At 49.4% G+C, this 16,605-nt stretch overlaps 1 protein-coding gene across 1 annotated transcript in view; it reads right to left on the bottom strand.

Moving 5' to 3' along the window:
* Nucleotides 1–16,605, bottom strand: part of LOC118796093 (glypican-5-like) — a 114,419-nt gene that overhangs the window by 51,181 nt on the left and 46,633 nt on the right. The gene's annotated exons all lie outside the window — the stretch shown is intronic.

The raw sequence follows: 16,605 nt of genomic DNA, 5'->3' as shown, positions 1-16,605 counted from the left end.
CTCTGTCAATGTAAAGCTATCCCAAACTGCACTTTAATTCCCTGCAGTGGCACTACATGAGAGTGAGAACACTACCGACAATCAGAGCACCTCCAATCTGCAGAAAAAGGAGAACGTGCACAATTACTGCCACATACCACACGTTACCACGGGCCCGCTCGCAGGGAGAGTGTGCCGAGTACCTGAAACGTCTCCTCTTTGATGTTCATCACGCAGTCAGCTGAAAGTTACCTGCACGCAAGGAGCGAGCCTTGCATTTCAGCCAGAAGAACAAAAATCTTCAAATCTGCAAAACAGGCCAAAACCGGTCAGAACCGGCCAGAGGGAGGCAGACAGCCAGCAGGGCAACGGCTGCATTTTCAGCCTGTAAATACTCTGGCTCCCGCCGTACGGAAAACAGGGGTAAAGGCACGGCCATTCTAAAGCCCCACGCTCACAAATGAGCTCAGTGCGTTTTGGGAGCGCAGGGTTCAGTGGGCAAAGGAAGCCTTTCGTGGGGTCATCTCTCTCCAGGTCCGCTGTCCAGCACGGGACGGACTGGGTTCGGGTCCCTTCACTCCTTTCAGCCAAATATGTTTTCTCCGCACCAACTGGGTTGATCCCATAGCACAAAAGCAGATATCCACGTAGACCAAATCCCAATAATTGCTGAAAAGTTCACCTTAGGCTTCTTTTCTTTTTCTCTTTGTTTTTTTTTTCTCTCAACCAGGAATGGGCGAGTGTGGAACAGTGCAGATCCAGGCGAGGTCTGGGTGTGTCCGTGTGCAAGTCGTGTGACTGTGAACGACCTCTGTGTCAGTCCAGACCACACAGGCACATGGAGAGAACAAGCGCATCGAAAACCCCACCTCTTCCGAAGCACATCCTAACTGCCCTTCATAATCAGAGTCGGGCGAAACAACCGTCTGTAATTAAAAGGGGCGGGAAAAGAAAACGCAAGGGTCTGTGCTTTTTTTTCCTGAGGCCGGGACTCAGGAAAAGGAAGTCAATTGAGCGCAGCTGTTGTGGGCTCCTTTGGTGAAAGTGTGAGCAGATAGAGTCCTGCAGGACTAAGCACTCGTCTGCCTCCCTCACTGTGACAGACAGGTGAGAGCACCAGAAAGGGACCTCAGCCAAGGAAACAACAAACCACGAATCTCCTTCAGAGATTCCTTCTGGCTGTTCACTGCTGGATGCTGTTCACTCACAGATGCAAAGGAAACACACAGGATAGGGCTCATTAAAGCACTTAACCACTCATAACCTAGACAACGGCAGTCATCCTCTGTGAATTATAAATAATCTGTTTGATGTGTGTGAGCACCATACGCACAGAAGGAGAGGCAGCAAATGTGGAGACCAGAACAAAGGAGACTCGCTGAACTGAGAGATCTTCGTCCAATGAACCAGACACATACACACACTCACATACTCACACACAGACATCCACACACACCAAAGTACACACATACAAACAGCCATACGCACAGACAACCACACACACCCAGGTGCGCACAAACACACACATACACACACTCACATACTCACACACAGACACCCACACACACCAAAGTACACACATACAAACAGCCATACGCACAGACAACCACACACACCCAGGTGCGCACAAACACACACATACACATACACACACTCACACGCACAGACATCCACACGCACGCCGGTGCACAGACACACACACGCACACAAATACCACAGTACCGTGCAGCGCATTCCCTCAAATCGTGGGGGGGGGATTTGGAAAGAGACGAAAAAAAAGCGCCTTGTCTCCAGTCTGCCTAATTGAGGCTCGAACCCGGAGTCAGACAGTGATAAATGAGTCGAGGAGCTGGCGGAACCGTGGAGCGGACCGCATTCCTCTCTGGGTTGATGGGCTTGGAATGGGAAGTGGGGTTTTAATGCCAGATTCATTTCGGTAATACAGTCAGCACTCCGCTGTGAGTGCAGATCCCTGAGGCTACATAACCAACCACCCCCCCAACATGAAGAAATGACTCAGGTGCTAACTTTATATCCACTTTTCCATCCCCATGTAAAAAAGCACCTCGTGGTGTTTTCATTTGCCTCTTTTTATTATCGTGATGTATTTTCGCTCCTCACACAGAGCGCGCGGCTGTGAAATAATTACGTTTGGAAACCACACCCTCTGCGGCAATCATAATAACGATAATAATTGGCGCTCACTGCTAATTAAAGCATAACAAATTAGGCAATTACGCCGATCACCGGTGTAATTTTTGCGAGGTACCTGAGGTGAACTTTTGTGAGCGTAATCATAATGAGCCTTAATGTTATTATTATCAGAGTAATTCACTGAGCAGGTTTGCTTGAGGCCAGTTTCTCCCATGCAGTGAAAAAAGACATACTGGTCTCACCTGCCTATGTCAAGCAAGGAGTTCAACCTGAAATGTTTGCTGAGCAGATCTGCTGCAGTCTGCTTGCTGTTGTGTGTGTCCTGTATGTTGCACAGGCATCCACAAGGTGGCGATGTTGGCCCAGGTGTAGGAGACAGACAGCAGGCCTGGAGACAGGCAGGGAAGGTGACTGGAGCTTCTTTACATAAACAGCCTGCCTGACACTTGCAGGGCCTGAGCATGACTCAAGGCCCAAGGGGAGGAGGGGGTGGTGAGGGAGTGAGTAGGGTGGGGGCTCTGAGTACCCCCCCCCCCCGGTCCCCCCCGCCTCCCACCCCCAACCCGACTGCATACTGAGCAAGGATTGTTGAGATTGTTGAGGTCTGGGTCAGACAGGGCTGTAGAAACAAGAGTCTCAGAGAGGCAGTGACCTGTCAGTCAGAGTGCTGGACGGACACACACACACACACACACACACACACACACACACACACGGGACCTAGGGATCACAGTGCTGAGTGAGGGGGTCAGGCACTTGACCACTGTAAAAAAGCTGGACAGGAAAGCCCTCCCATTTCCGTTCCTGGCCACGCTAATACATTTAGATATGTTGCATATTCAACCCTGAGGGGAACATGCATTTATCACAGAGATTTAAAAGACCAGAGGGGAAGATGAACCTGTCCCCACTCCGACAAAGCACAGTAAGCTGATCTTGGTTCAGTGGGGGGGGGTTCTGCCACATCACTCCCTGTTCAGCTGGCCTTGTTAACTGCATGAACCACATCAAATCGTACTCCATGATTCAGGAATATTTGCAATACTTGCAATACGCCTTTAGCCATGCTGTTCCCTTTTCCCCACAAGGGAATCAAACCCAAAACCCTCCGGTGCCAAAGTCCTGAACGCTGCATGGCGAATATGAGGTTGATGCACACTCGGGCAGTTTATACTGAGGTTAGGCTCAATTAGGTGGAATTCGTTAAGATCCAGATCTACAGCTTAGAACTGCAGTTCCATGGAATGGAATGTTGATGGTTTGCACCTTTTAACACTCAAACCAGAAGTTTAACCCAGGTTTTTTTTTAACAACAGAATTGGGTTTTAAAAAGGCATTGATGCTTGTTTGACATCTTAATTACTCCTATTTTGAGCATGTACATTGCATTAATGTCATTTAGCAGAAGCTGTTTTCCAGAGTGGCTTACGTAGGTTACAATTTTTACATGTTACGCATTTATACAGCTGGATATTACATTACTGAGGCAATTCTGGGTTAAGTACCTTGCCCAAGGGTAGAGCAGCAGTGCCCTAGTGGGGAGTCAAACCAGCAACCTTTCAGTTACGAGTCCTGCTCCTTATCACTATGCTACACTGTCGAGCATATCCCTTTAGTGTCACAATATGCACTTAATGGGGTCTTCAGTCATGCACTATATGTTTCAGTTCAGGCCTAAAAACTGGTCTATCTGGTCATTCAAGCCATTCAAAAGGCTGTCAAGAGCTACTGTACAGCAGCGTTGGTCAATACTTATAATACACATATCGCAATGAAAGAGGCTTTACATAACAGCACAACAGTACCAGTGGCTTTTACCATGCTATTCTAATCTTCTTAATCCTGGTTTAAAATGGGATAATTTCCACTTTAAGGAAGTTCAGTTCCAGCTTCATGCTCAGACTCTTGCCAGGATCCAGCACGCCGATCCATTAACACGAAGCATAAACCCCTCTCTGTAAATCAGTCGCAACCGGGAGTGCCAGGCAGGTTCTACGGCCTAGAAAAACATGGGCCTACAATTCCCAGTGCCCTCGCTGCTGTTACTGGCTGAGCTCCAAGCCCGCAAGCAAACATCCCCACACGTCCGAGGGACCCAGGCACTAGGGCGCTCGCCTCTCTGAGCCCCGTTCAAGCCCATCTCATGGGCGTTTAAGTCTCCACCAGGCGCGGCAAAGCCCCCCAGAAACCGCCACTTTGATCCGAACACGTGTAACGCGTGGCTGTGTGGACACCGGATTAGACCTATAGATCGCTTATCTATTCTGGGGGCGTTTGGCTCTAATTCGCCGGCGAATTCCCCTCCCAGCGAACGCTAAATCACAAAGCGTGGCCACGCTTGAGGGGGGGGCTTTGGTTATTTCTGTAGGTTATTCAGGAGGGTGTCAGATTAGCGCCTCACTGAGGGGGGGGGGGGGCGCTAAAAGGGGGGTCTTTCATTAAAAGGAATCGCGGTGAGCGCACTGATGATGTTAACGAAAAAATTGATGTGCGGGAATAGGAAAAAAAACATTCCTGAAATTCCAGCCCAATCCAAATGCAGCGGAGGGAAGGTCCCTGTGAGGTGGTGCAGGAATTCGGGGCCCTGAGCTGAGCTCAGGAATGGCTGTGAGGTCACGTCCTGTTCCCGTGACAACACCCCATAAATCAGCTTGAGTGATGCGAGCCGTGCGGAGCAGGGGTACCCGGGTGGCTAGGCCGAGGGGGGGACGTTTGGAAGCCTGAGCGGAGGGCCATCAGCCAAAACCATTCATCCGACGGCTCAGTCAAACCTCTGTGTCAAACTGAGCATGACACAATATACGTCATTCTGATTTTATTTTCACTTATGATTATAAATTATGACACATTATACAGTATTTCTTACTACGAACAGTTAAAGCTCTTTTTGAAATGTCTGGATATTTCTTATTCTCAGGCGTTGGAAGTAGCTCTCCCTTAACGAGGTCAAACAACTAATGGGGGCCACAGGCTAAATTTGGCCCCTGGGCTGTAGCCTGGTGATACCTATTGAAGGGTTTTCCTGTTGCATCACCCCTGAGGTAAGCTGCATGAAGCCGCCTCAATCCATGAAAGATCGGAAACAATCAGAGCACAAGCACTGTAATTCTGAGTTCCTCCCTGCAGAACTCCCACACCTTGCAGATGGAGTCCCTCAGTCTCACGCGTTAGCCCCTTTGTTCTACATTGAAGGTGTGAAAAAAATAAAATTTTGGCACACAGGAACATCCATTCATCCATTTTTTTTAGCATCTGCTCTTCTTTGCTAATGCAGTGGCTAGGCTGGGTATGCTTTATGATGTAACTGGAAATGAAAAATTTGGGAAATTGATGAAAGGAAAACACAGAGGTTCTCATTTGCATGAGTGATGAGCGGCGCTTCGCGAGGTCAGGAATGCGAGTTTCAATTGCGCTTTCGGCGTTCTCTCGGTCCTCCAGCGGGGCAGGGTCATTAACGGTTCGTTATTTATCGTCACGTTATTTCTCCGCTTAGCGGACGGCCTCATTCGGGATGACTTATGCGCAGCGCGGCTTTTCCATATCGTCCGCGGGAGCAGCAGGGTGTTTACCGAGAAGGTCCAAATGCTACAGCCCTCATGCCACAGAGCGGCACTCAATCCTGCTGCCTCCGGGAAACCGGTCCTTTTCTCCCAGCACTAAAACCACAACGCAGCCCCTGAAATACATCAATGTGGCACCGACATAAAAGTGAAAGATTAATCTGAGGTATTTTTTTTCTTTTGGAAAGAATTTTAGTCAAAGAGCATTATGATCTGAAATGAGCCCCCTACCCCCCAGCAACCCCCGCCCCCCCATCTCAGCAGTACAGGTGAGCACCCTTGAAGGAGTCTCCAAGCCCCGGATTTTGGGACCGAACCCCATGTGGGCTGAGGGGGTGCGGGGGTTAGGGTTTTGGGTGTGTGGGCGTTGTTCGGACAGCCGGTGTAGGCCTGCCTGCACAGAGTTACTGTCCCCCCCCCCCGCTCCCTCCCTCGCCTTCCGCCCCCGCACCCCGGTTTAATGGGACGTGCAGTTTGAGTTCCTGGCCACCTGCTGGCGGTGCGTGCCAAGCTGAAATCCCAGGGCAGATGAAACTGCAGTGACAGCATTCTTCCTCCTCAGTCCTAACGTGCCGGAGCTGCGTCCGACACACAGGCTGGACTAACGCGGGGGGTTGGGGGGGGAGTGACATACTGAAGGTCAGTTTTGTCCCGAATTCAGAGCGCACGAAAACTACTGCCCCTCGGTTTCAAGCAGAGAAGTCTCTTTAGAGAGGATACACTAGACCCCCCCCCCCCCCCCCCCCCCACCCCCTGGATGATACCCCCCCCCCCCCCCCCCCCCGGCTCCTCCTTAGCCAGCCCCACAGCCACCAGCTTCCACTCCTCTCTGTTGTTGCCTTATTTATGTTATTCATTTAACCTTTATTTAGGTCGATGGAGAAACCATTTATCTTTTACTGTGATGACACGGGGTCACAAGCCAGGAAGGGAAAGCAGGGGATCAGCTGTAGGGGGGGATGCTTAGGTGGACACACTGAGAGAAACTTTAACCAAGACATGGGCGTTAAAAACCCCTTCTCTTTCAACAGGTGCTGCAGAATCTTTAACCAAAGTGAGTCAGGAATTCGGTGCAATGGCCCAGTGTGAAAATGTACACATTGCCACACTGGGGCATTGGATTTCTGCATGGTGCAGTGGGAAGGGTGCCCCCTACTGGCTCCCCAGTATCACTGCCACAAGCAGTTTTCATAGTCTTCTACCTGTCAGCCCTTCACATTGTTTCCATATGTATTATACTACTGTCAAACTTTGTTGTACAGTACCCATCTTTCTGCAAAAAAACATGCATGCAACAGTTGTAACTTGCAATATAGCCCGGTATGGATGTACCTGTAAGAGAAACACAGTGAAAAGAGCATGTGCAAGAGTCATTCAGCTCCCACAGGTTGGTCACTGCACAGACAGGTGCTGCTCAGGCAGGAGAGGAAGGGAAGCCTAGCCAGACTCAGCGCTGGAGGTCAGTCAAGGACATGTTACCGAGCGCAGGTTCACGCTGTCAGAGGAGAATGAGAGCACTCCTGGCATCCTCCACAAGGGAGGACAAGGCAACAACAAAAGGAGTGATACAGTGATACAGAGAGGGAATAAATATCCTGTGTGTGTGTGTGTGTGTGTGTGTGTGTGTGTGTGCACGCACATGTGTGTGCGTATTTTTCCAATGTGCCCTGACATCTCATTTGCATGACAACAGCCTCTAGCTTTCTGAACTTACTCCCTCCCCAAAAAAAATCTAGGGCCTTGCTCCCAAAATCCATGGAAACCACTGTTCAGACTGAGAAGGCTGGGGGGATTGGGGGGGGGGGGGGTACAGAGTGGAAAAAGTCCATCTTTGTTGTTGTTTTTGTGAGACCTCTCTATTGAGGGAGGAGGGAGGATATCACCACGGTGACCAGTGCGAGTGCTCGCTTCAACCCTCTTCTCAAGGCCAGCAAAATGGCCATTGTTGTTTCCTGTCCAATAAAAAAAGAAACAAAAAACTCGCTCCCCCTTGTGACTGAACTGTGCCTCCCTCCTTTTATACTCATGGCAGCACCTCCCCCGGCTGTGTGATCCCACTCCCACCCCCCCACACCTCAGCTTTCCCGCTTGCGTCCCGCTGGCAGGCGAGGCCCTGGGGATTTAAACCCGCGACACGCTGGATGAAGGTGGCGGGAGATTTATGTTACGAGGGGACGAGGCAGCGCACAGAGCCGGGGGGGGGGGGGGGGCGGCCCATGTTTGTTCCTTGCCGCCTCGACAGCCGGGGGGGGGTCTCCGACGTGAATTACGGCGCGTGCCGTTGTCCTCGTCAGTGCCGCAGAGAAAAAAGGGCCGCGTCTATAAATGAAATCGCCCGTCATCGAAATTCTCCCCGGAGCCAGAACCCGGCAACGCCAGCCCTCGGGCTCACCGGTTCAGTGCAACCTGCGGGAGGTTTCCTTTATGGGGGAGGGAGGGAGGGTGATAAAATCTATCAAAGAGGGACGACAGATTAACGTTCATGCCGGAGTAGAGCATGGACACTCCCTGCTCTTAAAAACAGCTTCATTAGCATTCTGCAGCTGTTCCTCCTGAGCGAGGCCTGTTTGTGACTTTCTCCCACAAAATTATCTGGCTCTTACTTTTTCTCTCCTCACTCATCGGTCCCCAGTCACCAAGTCAACGTTTCAATATTGGTCTGTGTTCCACAGGGGTCTGTCTTCATTAAAGGGTATTAGAGGGTGATCCAATGTCTCACAAAGCCAAAGCATTCACTGTTATTGTTGGTATGTTTTTAACATGCTGTCTAAAAATGTTTCTTTCCATGGCTTTGTTAGAATGTGTGACAGTGTCACTTCAGCCCTGTTTCCCCTGAGAGAGCTCTGCTCTGTGGAACCACAGGACCTAAATCAGAGTCAGGCCTCCGATGGCTCTGAATTCCTCTGAGTAACGTGTCACATTCCGGGAGAAGAGCAAAGGCCCCATTGTTTTGTGTCTAATTATTTTCCCTGGCTTTGGCAAACACCCTTTTTCTCAGGCCTGACATGCGAGGCTTACTTTCTCTGTGATCTTCCCAATTCTGTAACCCATGCACACAGCCATCTGGGCTGTCACTTGGGTATTTGTGAGTATGGATCTTGCTCAATGGTACTACTGGGACACCATCCCTAGTACTCAAACCTCCTCACCTGTGGAGTCTGAGACTCAATGTCTTATGCTATGTTAGCTGCTCCTCGCATCAGCTGCTAGCCTCTCTGGCTTCTCACTAAGCATCAAATCTTGAGTTCCACCCCTCCAGATACGCTAAACCAATCACAGTTTTCTCGTGCCATCCAAACCATTTCTGGTGTGCAACAAGTGTGCCGTTTTAATAAGGGCCACAACCCACAAACAGTGTCTTTGTTGCTCGCGAAAGCCATCTTTATTTATTTTGCTTCGCTCGTGTTTCTCCCACTCGGTCGCGCCATTTCATCTGTCCTTTTCATGTGTGCCTAATGAAGTTCAGGCCCTTCTTACATAAGAGGCAGCTCCGCGCACTCCCTCTCTCCCTCTCTCTCTCTCTCCCTCCCTCTCTCCAATCGCGTGCTCCAGGCCACACTCCCACAGCCCCCGCTCACAGACAGAACAAAGAAGAAGGGGGGGGACGATGTCGGCCACTTGTACCCTGCGCGGCTGGCAGCGCGGGGACGGCGGTCTCTGAGAGGGCACTTCAGAATAGCTTCACACAGGCGGTTGGTGCTGCGTGAGGTACCCACTGACTGCAACAACAAGGAATCTCACTGGCCTCCGCCTCTCGTCCTCTATGGTTTGGGTTCCTCTCCCAGGGCTGTAATGTTGCAGTTGTGTTATGCATTGTAGATACACTTAGTGAGTGCATGCTTTTGTCCATCAGTACACGTGGAACTGGAAAGACAGCCTTTCTTTGAAACGTTTGTGACGTTTGTATTTACTCTCCAGGTCCAGCAGGCCAGTTTCACACACATGCATGAATTCACACTCTCATGAACGCAAACACACACACACACACACACACACACACACACACACACATACACGAACAGTCCATAAGCAGAGCACTCATGTGCCTTGTCCACCACTGGCTCCATCTGCCACACAGCACTTGGGAGTGACCCAGGCGGGGCTCCAGTCAGGCGGGTGCGGCCTATGGAAACTAGCAGCACCACAGGTGGAGCTCTCCTGGGGACGCAGTGTGCCGGACGCGGTGCACACCCAACGCCCAGGCACAAGGCAAGGCCTGGCACGCCACTGACCGCATTACGTCGCACGGCACGATGCGGTCATTATTACTAATGTGTCGGATTATTTGGACTTCACTGATCCCTGAGAGACATGCCACTGAAGCAGACCTCACACCCTGGTCTGGGACTGATGGCATCTTTGGCTTATTCATAATGACCGTCTACTGTGGTTACTGGCAGAGGACAAAAAGGCGTGGAGGCATAATGGGACACAGAGGACTCTGGGACAAGGACAAGGACTGGGGGAGCAGTGCTGAAAAGACTGCTGTATGTTCACAGAATAGCATGAAGATTAAGGAATTGGGCTTGTTTGCAGCAGGGTGTAGGTTTCAATCTTACGTGGGGAACATATGTTGTACGCTTGAATATTATTTTACATTACATTATTGTCATTTAGTAGATGTTCTTATCCAGAGCAAATTCCACAGGTTACAGTTTCTACATGTTATCCACTTATACAGCTGGACATTTACTGAGGCAATTCTGGGTTAAGTACCTTGACCAAGGGTACAGCAGTAGTGCCTCAGTGGGGAATCGAACCAGCAACCTTTTGGTTAAAAGCCCTGCTCCTTATCGCCATGATACACTGCCACCCCTAACCACAGTGTTGAGCTCCTCCTCAGCGGGAATGCACAGCACAGCAGAATGTCATTCCTACAGACGCAATCACAACGTCAGTTTTAGCAAATTCAGTTCATCACCTTGCTCTCCTGTGAGCATTTTAAGCATGTTTAATTCTTGCATGAACTGAGCCAAATGATTTGCCACGATTAAGATGCTTCATATAGCACTGTTTCAGTAAACGTTCAGCTGCATGAACGGACCGTCTGTTAAATGAGAGCTATGTCACCCTGGAAGGAAGTTCTGGCTGAACAAACGTAGGATCATAGTAATTTGTGTCCTCTTTCCCACTTTCCTCTCCCTTTGTACCCTTGCATCCCTGGGAGCTGTGGAGTTCAGCGGCTGCAGGCTGCTCCTCTCTGTAAGGATGAGTGATGATGGGCCTTCTCTGGGTTCCCGGTGACACCCGGGCGTGCCTCTTTCCAGTTCCTGCCCCTCCTCGGCTCAGAGGAGCCTGGCAGTGGAAGCGCTTGGCCACACAGCGAGATCTGGCCTGGGCCCTTCCTCTTAGACGCGCCCTTGCTCATTCTCTTCCTCTCCCCCTCCCTCCCTCTCTCTTATACACTCTCTCTCTTATACGCAGTTTCACTGTCCTGTGTTCTCTCTCTGTCTGTCTCTCCGTCTCTTCATTGTCCTCTCTCTCTTGCTTCTCTCTCTCACCCTCCCTCCACTTCTCTCTCTCCCCAGTCCTGCTCACTTCAACTCTTTTGTTGTCTCTTCCTTGCTCCATTCATCTCATTCTCTCTCCCTCTCTTCTTCTTCTTATTCATTTTCCTGCTTGTTCTCTCCTTCTTTCTCTCCTGCACCAGTGAGTTAGGCAAAACTCCAGGAAAGCGGTCCCTCTCTCCCGGCTCCAGTCCGCAGCAGGGTTAGTGACCGGGCCTGACACCACAAGCGTCTCTGCGACCCGGCTTCTCCGGGCTCTGAGGTGGGGTGGAGGAGAAGGTGCCAGTGACTACGTCAGGGAGCTGAGCGCGGAGATCGGCAAGGGCTTCACCCCCTCCCCCGCCACCTCCCCCTCCCCCCCCAACCCCAAACCCAAGACGCCAGAATAGATTCCAGATGTCTGTATGATAAACACCCAGATTGCCATAACCTGATAAAGAAAGTGCACTATTCGCAAACTCCTCAGAACTCTCTCCGTTATTAACGGATGAATTACGATTCCACGCCCCATAAAAGGCCCCTGGGAGCGTGTGTGTGCGTGCGACGTTGTCTCTGCAGAGAGCCCAGCTCCGGTAGAATCTTCCCATAAAAAATTCATAAATATCACTGGTGTGGACGGTTAAACGGGCCGGTATGGACCAAAAGTGATTAAACCAAGGATGTGCACACAGGAGCCGAGGCCGCACATGATGAGAAAGCGTCTGACGGCTGTTCCACTGTTTGTTTCTTCTCCAAGTTTACAGGACATGACCACGTGAATATCCTCCATGCTGACTGTACAGAAAAGGCACTTAACCAAAACAATCCGATCAACATCACAACCTCTGCGTTCTTGGCTCCGGCTTTGAGAAAGTTTTTCTTTTTCTGAACAAGAAATATACACAAACACCCAAGTAAAGAGATTAAAAAAAAAACAAAACTTTTTTTTTGTGCTTCACCCCGAAATGTTTTGACATCCAGCAAACTGTCCTCACACACTGAAACAGCGCAGGCTTAATTCATGCAACTAAAATCTGCTTCTTTCTCAAGCAGCTCAATATTCGCTCTCTTGTGAGTACAGAGCAATAGGCCAAATGAATTGCTGGACGTGCTGGGAACACAGGGAATAGCTACAGGATATTGAAGAAGCAAAGGCAGCTTCCTTCATATGTGAGGAATTGCATCTCAATCTGAAGGCTTGTGTTCAGGGTGTGTTAGGGGTGTGTGTCTGGTCTGATGTGGCCCTCCTGCGTGTACATTTGACCAACAGGTTTCTAAAGAGCCATTCTGGCCTTTGGCCCCCCTGGTGGAAACCCCTAAGAGCCCTGGTCCTAATTCTGTTCTTTTTATCTGTGCCCTGAGGGAGAAAGACTCACACAGCGATCTGACTGTCATTCATAATCACACACTCACATGCACACACACAGGCACACACAGACGCTCCAAGTCTTCTTGTCACCCGAGGACATAAAGTACTATAATTGGGATTAATGAACAACTGATGAAGAGCTTTAAAGAGCTTTTTGAAGTGACTGTGTGTGTGTGTGCGTGTGTGTGTGTGTGTGCGTGTGTATGTGTGTGTGTATGTGTGCGTGTGTGCGTGCGTGTGTGTGTGTGTGTGTGTGTATGTGTGTGTGTATGTGTGCGTGTGTGCGTGCGTGTGTATGTGTGTGTGTGTGTGTGTGTGTGTGTGTGCGTGCGTGTGTATGTGTGTGTGTGTGTGTGTGTGTGTGTGTGCGTGTGTATGTGTGTGTGTGTGCGTGTGTGTGTGTGTGTGTGTATGTGTGCGTGTGTGCGTGCGTGTGTATGTGTGTGTGTGTGTGTGTGTGTGTGTGTGTGTGTGTGTGTGTGTGTGTGTGTGTATGCTGTTGGATCACACACGTGCCTATATGTTTTCTGGCTGAGTCTCTGCTGCAGTGACACATTTCAGTTATGGAAAATGCTGTAATAGGCTCTTGTTTAATAACCATCAGCAGTGTGTGAAAACGTCGCTGGCAGCAGCAGCCCTAAAGCAGTGGCTCACGCAGGTAGAAATGCAGGCACAGCCTATGCAACAAGCATCTCAGATCCTGACAAAGAATCCGTGAGCAACAGTGATGTTAAACGTCAAGCTCAAGGCAAATCATTAAAGACAGACAGGCACATTCTCAAACAAAAGATCTAGCTTGTACTGTTGCCAGAGAGCACTCAGTTAATAAAGAAATGTTCCTACAACACTGCTGCAGGTTGCCACGTTGCACAATGCCTCGGTGATACTAGAAGGATGTTGCACAAATGCTCTGGCTCGGTCTCTCCACAGGCTGGGCATGGGAGCGAGGGGTGGGGCGTCAGCGGGCGTGCGGGCGGGCGAGCCCACGGCCCTCGTGTGCGCACATGCCCGGATCAGCTTTTGGGACGGCGGGCGTCCACTCGCTCTCCCCAGGTTCCCCGCTGTTCGAGGGCACATTCCCTGCCTGGGCGGGGCGGAGCCGAGGCTCCTCTCCTCACACGCCATCGGGAGGAGAGCCACTGCCTCCCTCCTGGCTTTGGGGTCTCCAGGGTGGAGCGCTGTCCCACAATGCACCACTCTTTGCAAACCCCTCTCTCGGCCACACCTCAACTTGTAAGTACAGGGAAAGGCGAGAGGTGTACCTCATCACAGGGTCCACAAAGGAGGGCAACATAGTCAGCCTTCTCTGTCTCTCTCTCACACACACACACACACAGGCACAGACACACACACAAACATGCTTGCACCGCACACACCTTTCCTTTAGGTGATCTCCACAGAATGATTAAGTAACAGCCATTCGTGTGCACCAGAGCGGACAGCGCCGAGATCCATGAGAACCGACGCCTTCCCAGCGCCTCACCCCAGGAGCGTGTGGATCCTGGAACCGGCCCAGTCCGCACGGCAACACGTCCCTGCCGCCTCCGCAGAGACATCGCCCAGCCAGAACAGCCTTGACATTCTAAGCCATCTGACCCGATGGACAGCTGATGGTAACTGTCACTCCAGAGACTGGCTGAGGACAAAAGGGAAGACACACCCGTGCCACATCTACGTCAACAGCTCCACTGTTGCAGTCAGTGTGGAGCAGGTGCGGCGGTTAAGGAGCCGTATGGCCGCAGCCTCAAATCCCAGGTGGCCTTGAGACATTTTACCAGAATCTAAAGTTAGCCACCATGAACAAGTATGTCTGCTAAGAACATGGATAACAACAACAACAGGAACATTTATTATTTTTTATTATTTATTATTAAATTTATTTATATCAGGGACCATGTACAAAATACATTAATCTCAAAAAAGAGGAAAGATGCCTTGTACCAGATTTAGCTACTAGCTAATTTCCATCTGCAGTCCCTGGGAAGCAGAATAATATTAATAGCTTAACAGATATAGGCAGGATGCAGGCAGTGAAAGGCAGAGCCAGCGGTTCTGTCAGTAATCCACCCACCACACTCGTAGGTCAGACGCTACCACAAACCAATGGAAGCCTGGCACACCTAAAGTTCCACAGACTGTTGGGTTTGTTAAGTGGCTGGCCCAGAGTGGCATGGAATAAGAGCAAACAGTGCCACTGGCTACTGGCAGAGCACCCGGCCAGCTCCACTTCTCTTCCAGGCTTGTTTGTCCTCTCGCCATGAGGAAAAGAGTGTACCTGTCTGATCTGAATACTGGATTCATCTGTTTTTATCCAATTGTATCCCAGATCCTTTGCCCTCATGAGGTCATGATAAATGGCTCCCCAAGAGTGCTTGTTCTGGACATGTCGAACATCTGGCTTTGATTAAAGTATGGACTCGTTCAACCCCAAATTGATAACCACATCCAAGGGACGTACAGCAAAGAACACATCTATTCATCTAGCAATTATGACACTTTAATGACATCTCTCCCAATATCACCCCTATCACCTGTTCTTTCCTTAACAGATGATGATGATGGTGATGTCAGTGATGTACTTATAGCACAGGCCTAAGGTGGCCAGGCTTAATGACATCCCTCACAACATCACCCTCCCATCACCTGTCCTTTCCTTAATAGATCTTCATTGAAGAAGATGATGATGATGACGATGATGATGAAGATGGCGCACTTACAGCTCCAGCCTAATTTGGCTGGGATGTCCCCATAAGTCCACATCAGCGGCGGAGGGCCACCATAAACGTTAAATCTGAGGGGCACTTGCCACAAGCTCATATTTGTAGCACATTCCCGGAAAGCCTGACATGAAGAGAAAGTGCCCTCCATTAGCAGGGCTCATTCAGACATTGTGATTATTAAGCATAATTACTTTAAGTCCCCCTTAAACACATCTTCCAAACTTGCTGTTCCTCCTTTGCAATTTTTCTTCATTTCACCTTAATCTCACTTATTTCATATCTGCTTGTTTCCATCATTTATTTTTATTTTTTGAAATCAGTCTGCCCTTTAAACAAATTAGTATCCATCTTTATCAAAATCAAGCACTAAACCAATTACTAGATTTCATTGAGAGAGCTGGCCCAATTTAAAGGGCAGATACTGAAAGGATGTTAAATAAGCCCACCTACTTGTATTTTTCCAGCTCAGACACCCTCCCCAGCAACACACCTCATTCAAAAAGGATTCACAGAACATTAACCATCAGGAGATGTTAAATGCAAGTCCCTGTTCAGCTAACAGCTCAGACAAAACAAGCTAATTAAGATCTTATTGGAGTTTAGCAGCAGCTGGAACAGAAAAAAGCACACACAGAGTGCACCCAGGACCAGGGTTAGGAAATGAGCTTTACCTGCTAGTTTGTACCTTGCCTGGCCAACCACTGAAACCTGGTCATGCAGAACTTCTAATATAGTCCTATAATAGTCTTTCACTTGTGTCGTATTGTATCTCACTTGTAAGTCGCTTTGGATAAAAGTGTCTGGCAAATGAATAAATGTAAATGTAAAAGTAAATGAAATGCTGGGAAAGAGGCACACTTCACTTAGGTAACTTTGGATGCATGAGCAGGTCCAAAACAATAAAACAATAAAACTTGAGGGGACAGACAGCAAGGCAAGGAATAGGGGATTATTTTAGCTGTCATCTTTAGTCACATTCCTGCATGTGGGAAAAACCTCTGTTCATTACACATGACTACATACAGTATATAAATATCAGTATAAAACTACAAAAGAGTCAAGACAATAAAACAATCAGCTGGAAATAAAAACAAAATAAAAAGACTTAATTGAGATCATTGTCCTTTATCCTTCAGTTCAGATCAATCCCACCACGCCAAGACGTGGGTCGTCATGACAACCAGAGCCTAAATAAAGGAGACCAGTAGAGGACAGTACTGTCACTGTCACATATAAAAGCACATCCGAAAAGGAAAATGCTGCCAGCCGGCATGTGCTTGCTGACCTCCCTGAACCGAAGCCCCCTTCATAAATAACTCGCGTTTGAAAGCTTGACT

This window comes from Megalops cyprinoides, chromosome 20 (assembly GCF_013368585.1).
Source record: "Megalops cyprinoides isolate fMegCyp1 chromosome 20, fMegCyp1.pri, whole genome shotgun sequence".
Lineage (NCBI taxonomy): Eukaryota > Metazoa > Chordata > Actinopteri > Elopiformes > Megalopidae > Megalops > Megalops cyprinoides.
This window is presented reverse-complemented; position numbering and strand designations above follow the sequence as displayed.